Here is an 8,192-nt window from a genome sequence, read left to right on the forward strand (position 1 = left end):
GGAACTAAAACCTTTTTTTAACACAATCACTTAATTTCAGGGGCTCAAAGGTAATTGGACACATTAAAAAACTGAAAATAAAATGTTCATTTTGGTTGAAAACCCTTTGCTGGCAATGACAGCCTGAAGTCATGAACTCATAGGCATGACTAGATTCTGGCTTTCCTCCTTTTTAATGTTCTGCCAGGCCTTTACTGTAGCAGCTTTCAGTTGCAGTTTGTTTGTGGGCCTTTCTGTACGAAGTTTAGTCTTCAACAAGTAAAATTCATGCTCAACTGGGTTCAGGTCAGGTGACTGACTTAGCCAGTTAATAATATGTCAACTTCTTTGCTTTAATAAACTCCTAGGTTGCTTTGGCTGTATGTTTTAGGTCATTGCCCATTGTATTATGAAACGCCACCCAATCAATTTGACTGCATTTAGCTGGATTTGAGCAGACAGTATGTCTCTGAACACCTCAGAATTTATTCGGCTACTTCTGTCCTGTGTCACATTATTGATAAACTCACCCTGGTGGTCTAGTGGTGCAGCTAGGACGCCCGCCACGATTCTCCTCTTCTTCTGTGTGCTGATAACTAAGGGCGCGCAGCACGCACCTTCTGTATTTATAGGCACTTGTGCGCTGGCGTGATGACTTAAAGAGACATTTTGGATTTTTTTCATTGCCTGTTATAGGATCATTTCTAGTGAAGTTCCTGGTGCTTCTGTGCTTTAAATCTGTCTGATATTTAATTCCTGTTGTGACCCCTGCCTGTTTTGACGATTCTGACTTCTGAAATCCTGACCCTGCCTGGTAACTGACTCTTCTACATCTGCATCCCTGATTGATCTCCTGGTTTGACCCTTGCCTGTCTGACTCTGGTTTGACCCTTGCCTGTTGTACTTTGCCCGGCCCAACCCGGCCAGTTTTGACTATGCCTTCTGTTTACTCCTCGTTCTGTGACCTTCTGTCCAAAAGACTTTGCTTTACCGTTGTGCCCCTTTGCTAGTCCAGAGCCCTTAGCTTGGCACCTCACTTTATAAGACCTGACGGCATCCGATTAGCCAAGGGCTCCTCCCGAGGTGAAAGGCGGCTGTTAAAGGCAGAAGCAAGAGTCGAGAACAGGGTGCTTAGCATTGGTTCTGGAGTTAGGGTGCCAATCGTAACACTAGAGTCCCAGTGCCACTGGCAGCCATGTGGCACTGTTGTATGTGGTATGCTTTGGATCATTAGCTGTTCCACGCCTTCTCCATACTCAATATGTTTTCTTGCCATCATTCTGGTAGAGGTTGATCTTAGTTTCATCTGTCCAAAGAAAGTTTTTCCAAAACTAAATATGAATGACAGAGGTCTACTGAACACTTTGATGCTCAATATACATAGATGCTCAATATACATAGATTTATGTATGTGGCATACAGAGACCCCCCCCCCCCAAATGAAAGCGCATATGAATTTTCATGGCTGCTGCACTATAAGAACCCAGGATAACCTTAGAAAATGATATATTTTAGATATTTTTATATCTATATATTTTATATCATACAAATTCTGATGAATCCAAAATGGGTAAATATGTCTTTCTATTGGAAACTACAAAGTCATTCTAAACGTAGTGGGTTTTATGAAATTTCACAAAGCTTGAATTTTGCCCCATTATATGCTCCAAATTTTATAACATACCAGCATAAAACCACTCTACATACATGACTGTGCTTCTGGAGATACTTATTAGCCTCTCAGTCTCAGTCTACAACCCCACCTCAGGTGCAAAGTTATAGGCAATTCATTTGGAGTTATTGAGAGAAAAGCTGTTGAAGCCATGCTAGCTGCTGAAAAATGTGTTTTATTACCACAACATGTTTTGGGCTCAGGGTCCTATCAAGTGTAACAAAAGTCAGTGCAAACACATACATTTATATATAGAATGAATAGACTGCCCACAAGCGGTGTTGTAAATTGTCCAGTTTAGTTCAATTTGTCCATTAATTCATCTGTTCCTGTACCTAGTGAGGGAGTGAGAAATAGTCCAGCATGGGTGTGTACATCAATTAGAAACCAGGTACTGCCTCCAGAATTGTTTTATTTTTCATGTTGCATCAGCTAATGATTTGCTTGTATGGTTTGTGCACTTTTATAAAAATGTACTTCTTAGGCCACCATACCCTTACCATGTGACCCTGTGTAATACCAGGAAATGATCAGTCTGGCTGCCATCTTTACACTGTTCACAGGCAGGGGGAAGATAGTTTGGGGAGATTGTCACCCCAAAGAAAAGGTGATTTGTCGCTGGGATGTCTAATCTCCCCAAATCTGCTTGTGTGGCATGACCCTTAGGCCACCATATCCTTACCATGTGACCCTGTCTAATACCAGGAAATGATCACTCTATCTGCCATCTTTACACTGTTCACAGCTAGCACATTACCATATGCAGTAATCCTCCCCCCTATCCAGCCTTGTGGTAGCATCGTTGGTAGGTATTACTTATATACCAAGCCTGATCTCTAAAGGCAGATCATTATTTATTTGTTTTGTATTTCTATACAAGTTTTATAGTGTTACATATGCAGTTACCTCACGGCACTGCTATATAGTATGTGTTCCAGCCCAGGTATCTATGCCTTATATTATATACAGATGCCTCTCACCCCTTTAGTTTAACATATGCTATACAGTGTTTATGTATTTTCTATATTGTGATGTATTAAGCACTGTCATTTTCTGTCTTCCCTAGTTTTACAACGTCCCCTTGTTAATAAAACTGAAGCTTTCTAATCTGCTCTCAGTGGATTAATGAAGGAAGGAGTTAAACTGCATGTCAAGCTACACGCTACCCCAGAGTAACACGTAGTGAGGACAGAACACTGCCATTTGCTGGCCTACCTTAAACCTTCACACCTGAAAATAAATATCTTTTTTGCTTGAAAGAAAACATCTTATTTTTTCTTTTCTAATTCTCATATGCATTTATATTAAGCAAAATATATGTACTTGCCCAACTTACAAGTAAGTAGTTTTTTAAAAATTTTTGATTCATACAAGGGCAAAACAGGCACAGGAACCCCTGGTCCATCCCAGCAAGTGCACCTCATACCAACGCATCGAGCAGTGAGAAATGCTGAAGTTCAAGCGCACAGTCAGTGGTATCTTTTTTTAGAGCAAACTGCAGACCCTCAAGGCAGAGGAAACAGGTAGCACAAATAACGAGCACCAGAGATCAGTACCCCAAGAGAACCAGGAACAAGACAAGGTAAATAACCTTGTTATTAATACATCTCATATGAACTTACACCTGCAGAATTGACTGTATTAAATAAGGGAATATGCTACTTGGGACACAGCCTTTCAAAAGTTTTTGAGAAACATTACATTGAAATTGCATTTTTCGGGGTCTGAACCATATACCACAAATGCTGATAGTTATTAAAACATAATGACAACATATTAATCAGAAAGGCAGACAAAGGAGGGGCAATAGTGGTAATGAACAAACAAGACTATAACACAAAGGTGATTAGGCAGTTGGAAACACCGGGACATGTTATGAGAAAGCCCTCATAAAACCTTCAGAATTAATTAAAAAATAAATCAAAATTCTGGTTACCCAAGCCTATGAAAATCGCACAGTCCCCAAACATATAAAAGATCATTTATGCATTGAACATTCCCGCATTCTGGTACTATATGTGCTACCAAAGGTACACAAATCATTGATTAACCCTCCTGGTAGACCAATAGTATCTGGAATAGGCTCAGTGTTGGAACCACTATCGAAATTTGTTGATGGTCTTTTACAGTCTATTGCTGTATAATATTACAACATGCCTGAAAGATACTACAGATTTATTATGTAAATTGAATGAATTGGGCAAAGTAAATCCTGAAGTAAAATTGTAAAAAGTCTCTACACTTCTATTCCACAGGAGGTATGTGGAAGAAGCTCTCCTAGAAACAAATACACCACATCACCTCATATATTTCTTAGTACATTGCCTCAGGTACTTAAGAAAAACTATTTTAGATATGCAGGAACATATTATTGGCAAAGACTGGGGACGTCAGTGGGAGCAGGGGTGCTTCACCAATGAGGCGAGTTGAGGCTGTCGCCTCAGGCGGCAGCACCCCACTAGGTACCAGGGGCAGCAAAAATGCTACTCCTGGTACTTTAAGAGCAAATTTTCAGGGGAGGGGGGGCAGCAGCAACAGCTGCTGCCTCAGGCGGTGGAGGGGCCAGGATCACCCCTGAGTGGGAGCTGCGGTAGCTCCATCATTTGCCAAAATCTTTGTCCACCAAATAGAATAGAAATTGTTCCTGGAAAGCCCTTTTAAAAAGTACATAACATGTTACCATAGATTTGTGGACAATATACTAGTAATGTGTTATGGTCCGCTGGTCCGCTGAGTTTGAAGAAATGATTGTTGTGGCCATTAACCTAAAAAAATGGTAACATCAATACTAGTCTATATAGAAAAAAATCAGACTGCAATAATGTATATTACTGGCAACCAGTTTCCACCCACAGTGGAAGAGAAATTAAGCAATCCCCAAGGGGCAGTTCATAAGAGTTCGAAGGATTTCTAGCTTTACACATACAGCAAATACCCTAAAGTCAAGGTTTCAAACTAGGGGGTATAATAATACTGAGATTGAAAAAAGCGCAACGGCAGCAAAAGAAATGAAAACAGAGGAACTTTTGATATATAAACCAAAAGGGACAAATAATTTTTAGTCAATTCTGTGAACAAAGCAAACAGATTGAAGGTAAATTCTGGCCCTTACTTATGCAGGACAGAACACTGAAACAAGAAATTCCCAGATCCCCCTTTTTAGTTACACTAAAGGTAAAACTATAAGGGATGCCTTATGCACTGCAGAAGTGTATCACCCAAAACGACCAGGTACCCAAAGGTTTTCAGGCAAACCCAAATCAGGCACATTTGCCACAACATTTACCACAGAGAGAATCATTTTGGATTAAAAGATTAGATACATTACACCCACTAGGTTTGAATGATAGCTGGAGTGTAAAATGCTATTTGTAACATTGTTTACTGCAATAAATGATTACAGTTCTTTGCAACAATGTTTATTGTAACAATGCTCTGGCCATATAACTGATGTTATCTTTGTTTCCTTTTACAGATGATTAGTTTTGCCCTTGTATGAATCAAAGAATATTAGAATACTACTTACTGGTAAGATGGGCATATAATTTGTTAAATATAAATGCATATGAATTAGAAAAGAGAAAATAAGATGTTTTATTTTAAGCAAAAAATATATTTCTTTTCAGGTGTGAAGGTTTAAGGTAGGCCAGCAAATAGCAGTACCTGGTTTTTAATTGATGTACACACCCACACTGGACTATTTCTCACTCCCTTACTGGGTACACACGAGTATGAAGAGCTTCGACCTGTAGATAACCCTTTTGCTGGGTAGGGTGCTCAAACAGTGAAAGGATCACCTGCCTGTGATCCAGAACATATGTAAGAAACCAGGTACACTGTGGCACACCAGACGTGGAGATTTAGTGCATCAACATTTCTTTATTGGCCCCAAAAAGTAGATACATGTAAGGCAACGTTTCGGACCCCACTGGGCCCTTTCTCAAGCCTAGGCTTGAGAAAGGGCCCAGTGGGGTCCGAAACGTTGCCTTACATGTATCTACTTTTTGGGGCCAATAAAGAAATGTTGATGCACTAAATCTCCACGTCTGGTGTGCCACAGTGTACCTGGTCCCTTACTGGGTACAGGCACAGATGAAGCAATGGACAAATTGAACTAAATTGGACAATTGTATGTATTAATGTATGTGTTTTCACTGATTTCTGTTACACTTGATAAAGGGCCCTGAGCCCGAAACATGTTGTGGTAATAAAACACGTTTTTCTGTAGCTAACTGTAACATACTCATCTTTTAGGCATGTAACGTATCATACTCATCTTTTAGGAACCTTAGAAGCCATGGGTATACTTGGATGCACAGGGCACCCCTGCAGTTTCTGGTGTTCACTAATACACTTTTGTGGCCTGGGCTTTCTGTTGCAGAACCTACAAAGAGTAGTGCAAAAAAGTTAGTAACAAGTCCAAAACGAGGTACCGGCTAGGATTAGGCAAAACGTAGTTGAAGATCAGGCAAAAGGGTCAGGACAGGTGGCAGGAATCAAAGTCAATAATCAGGCAAGAGTCAAAAAACAGAAATTCAATCACAGTATAAAGGCTTCAGCAGGATCTGTAAACAGAAGCCAGCTTGGGCACTGTCAAAATGGAGAATTGGCTTTTTAAAGAGGATTTGGCCCCAAAATTCAAATCCAGCACCGAAACATGACATCATGAATCTCGGCGTCAAAACGCGGGCGTCACAACGCTCAGAATCAAGCGCTGAAGAAATGATGCCAGTGTCATTTGCCCTTCGCGCAAGCAACCTGGCAGTGCATGCCTGCGCACCTAAAGTTGTGGAGAGATGTGCCGGGAGGTAAGAGACCGTGGTAATCTCCTGGCGTGTCTTACACCAGCACTGCTTCAATAGCTTTTCTCTCAGTAACTAAATTGAATACCAGCATAAAACATCCTAAATATAAACACCAGGGGTCTACTGAACAATTTCAAGTCAAGTCAAGTGGATTTTATTGTCATTTCAGCCATATACAGTAAATACAGTACATAGTAGAAACAAAATGACGTTCCTCCAGAACCCCCTGGAGTTTATTAATGCATAGATTTACCAAACTGTGGCATACAGAAGCACAAATGAAAACAGTGCATATGATTTTTCTGCTTTCTGGCTGCTGCAATATAAGCACCTGGTATGTGTATTATGTGCCATAAGACCACCTAACAGTAGGGAGACACTAGAAAACCATATATTTTCCAAAAGTACACATTCTGCTGAATCCAAAATAGGTAAAAACATCTTTCTATTGCAAACTATGAAACTGCAAAGTAATGGTAAACATACTGGGTTTTATGAAATTTCTAAAAATTGGCGCTTGCATTGTACCCCATATATGCTCCATATTTTGTAACATACCAACATAATACATCCTAAATATAAATGCTATGGGTATACTGAATAGTGTGATGCAAACCGCGGTGTGCAGAGGCATCCAAATGGATATACAGCACACAAAATTTCCAAGGGTAAAACACAAGTAAATGCAGAACGCAATTAAATCACTAAAATGCAATAAAACCACAAAAATCAATGATGTTTTTATGGCTTAATATAATCAACCATTAGAATTACAGTTTGAATATTTTATCTTGGCCAAATAAATTTTACAGACTGAAACAAGTGAGCAATGCCTATGCAAAACTGAAAATTCAATAAAATGGATAAAAATGCAATAAATGCAATAATAACTGAAACAACATACAAAAGGTATTGCACAATGTGGTTAGTGTATACATTATTCGCAATGGCAATAAAACAGTTTTTCAGGCAAAAGAACACAGGATGCAGTAAAAAAAACTGTGTGTAAAAGTCTGCATACACTTGGCAAAATAAATATTTTATGCATGTTAGTGCATGTGCAGGCATATGTGAGTAGTGTGAATATGTGAAACAGTGGCATAAGCAAGGCCCCAGTAGACCCTGCAAGCAATGCACCCCCCCATTACTGAAGGGCCTCAGGGGACATACAAATCAATGCCCACTAAGCCTGTCGCTGTGCTACACCTGCCACTGCTTCCATGTAAATTATACCCGGAAGGTCAAGAAGTGTGTGCGGCATAGCAGAGCCTCTCAGAAATCACTCCTCTGTTGCCAAGGAGGGAGGGAGCAGGGAGTACAAAGAAACACAAAGGGGATTGAAAGGGGGTTGGAATGGAAGTATAAGAGAGTGAGATGATTGGAAGGGAGTGAGAGGAAAGAAGAAAGGGAAGGGAAGGGAAGAGAAAAGAAGAAAAGGAATGGGTCTAGATAGGGAAGGGAGAGAGTGATTCAAGCTCCTCTGGTCTGGCGCAGTTAGTTTAGAGGCAGCAGCAGTGAGAGACAGTCACGCTATGCAGGCTGCTGCTGAGCTTACTCAGATCTCAAGGAGTAGGCATTGTGCAAAACTGGCCCTTCAACTGCAGCAAGGGCAGATCATTTTTCTTAGTAAAAATAGTGGTAAACACTAGTATAACCTAACTGACCTGTAACTTGATTTCTTTTTTTTAAAATCTGAGACCATGGCAATTTTGGGGCAGGGGTACCATCATTATCAC

General features: G+C 40.2%; 1 long non-coding RNA gene across 1 annotated transcript; it reads left to right on the forward strand.

Moving 5' to 3' along the window:
• The first annotated feature begins 1,280 nt into the window (after positions 1-1,280).
• Positions 1,281-5,535, forward strand: LOC121403664. The gene is made up of 3 exons (XR_005967429.1): positions 1,281-3,233; positions 5,127-5,179; positions 5,278-5,535. It is a non-coding gene; the product is annotated as an uncharacterized LOC121403664 (long non-coding RNA).
• Positions 5,536-8,192: the final 2,657 nt, after the last annotated feature.

This window comes from Xenopus laevis, chromosome 1L, assembly GCF_017654675.1.
Source record: "Xenopus laevis strain J_2021 chromosome 1L, Xenopus_laevis_v10.1, whole genome shotgun sequence".
Taxonomy (NCBI): Eukaryota; Metazoa; Chordata; class Amphibia; order Anura; family Pipidae; genus Xenopus; species Xenopus laevis.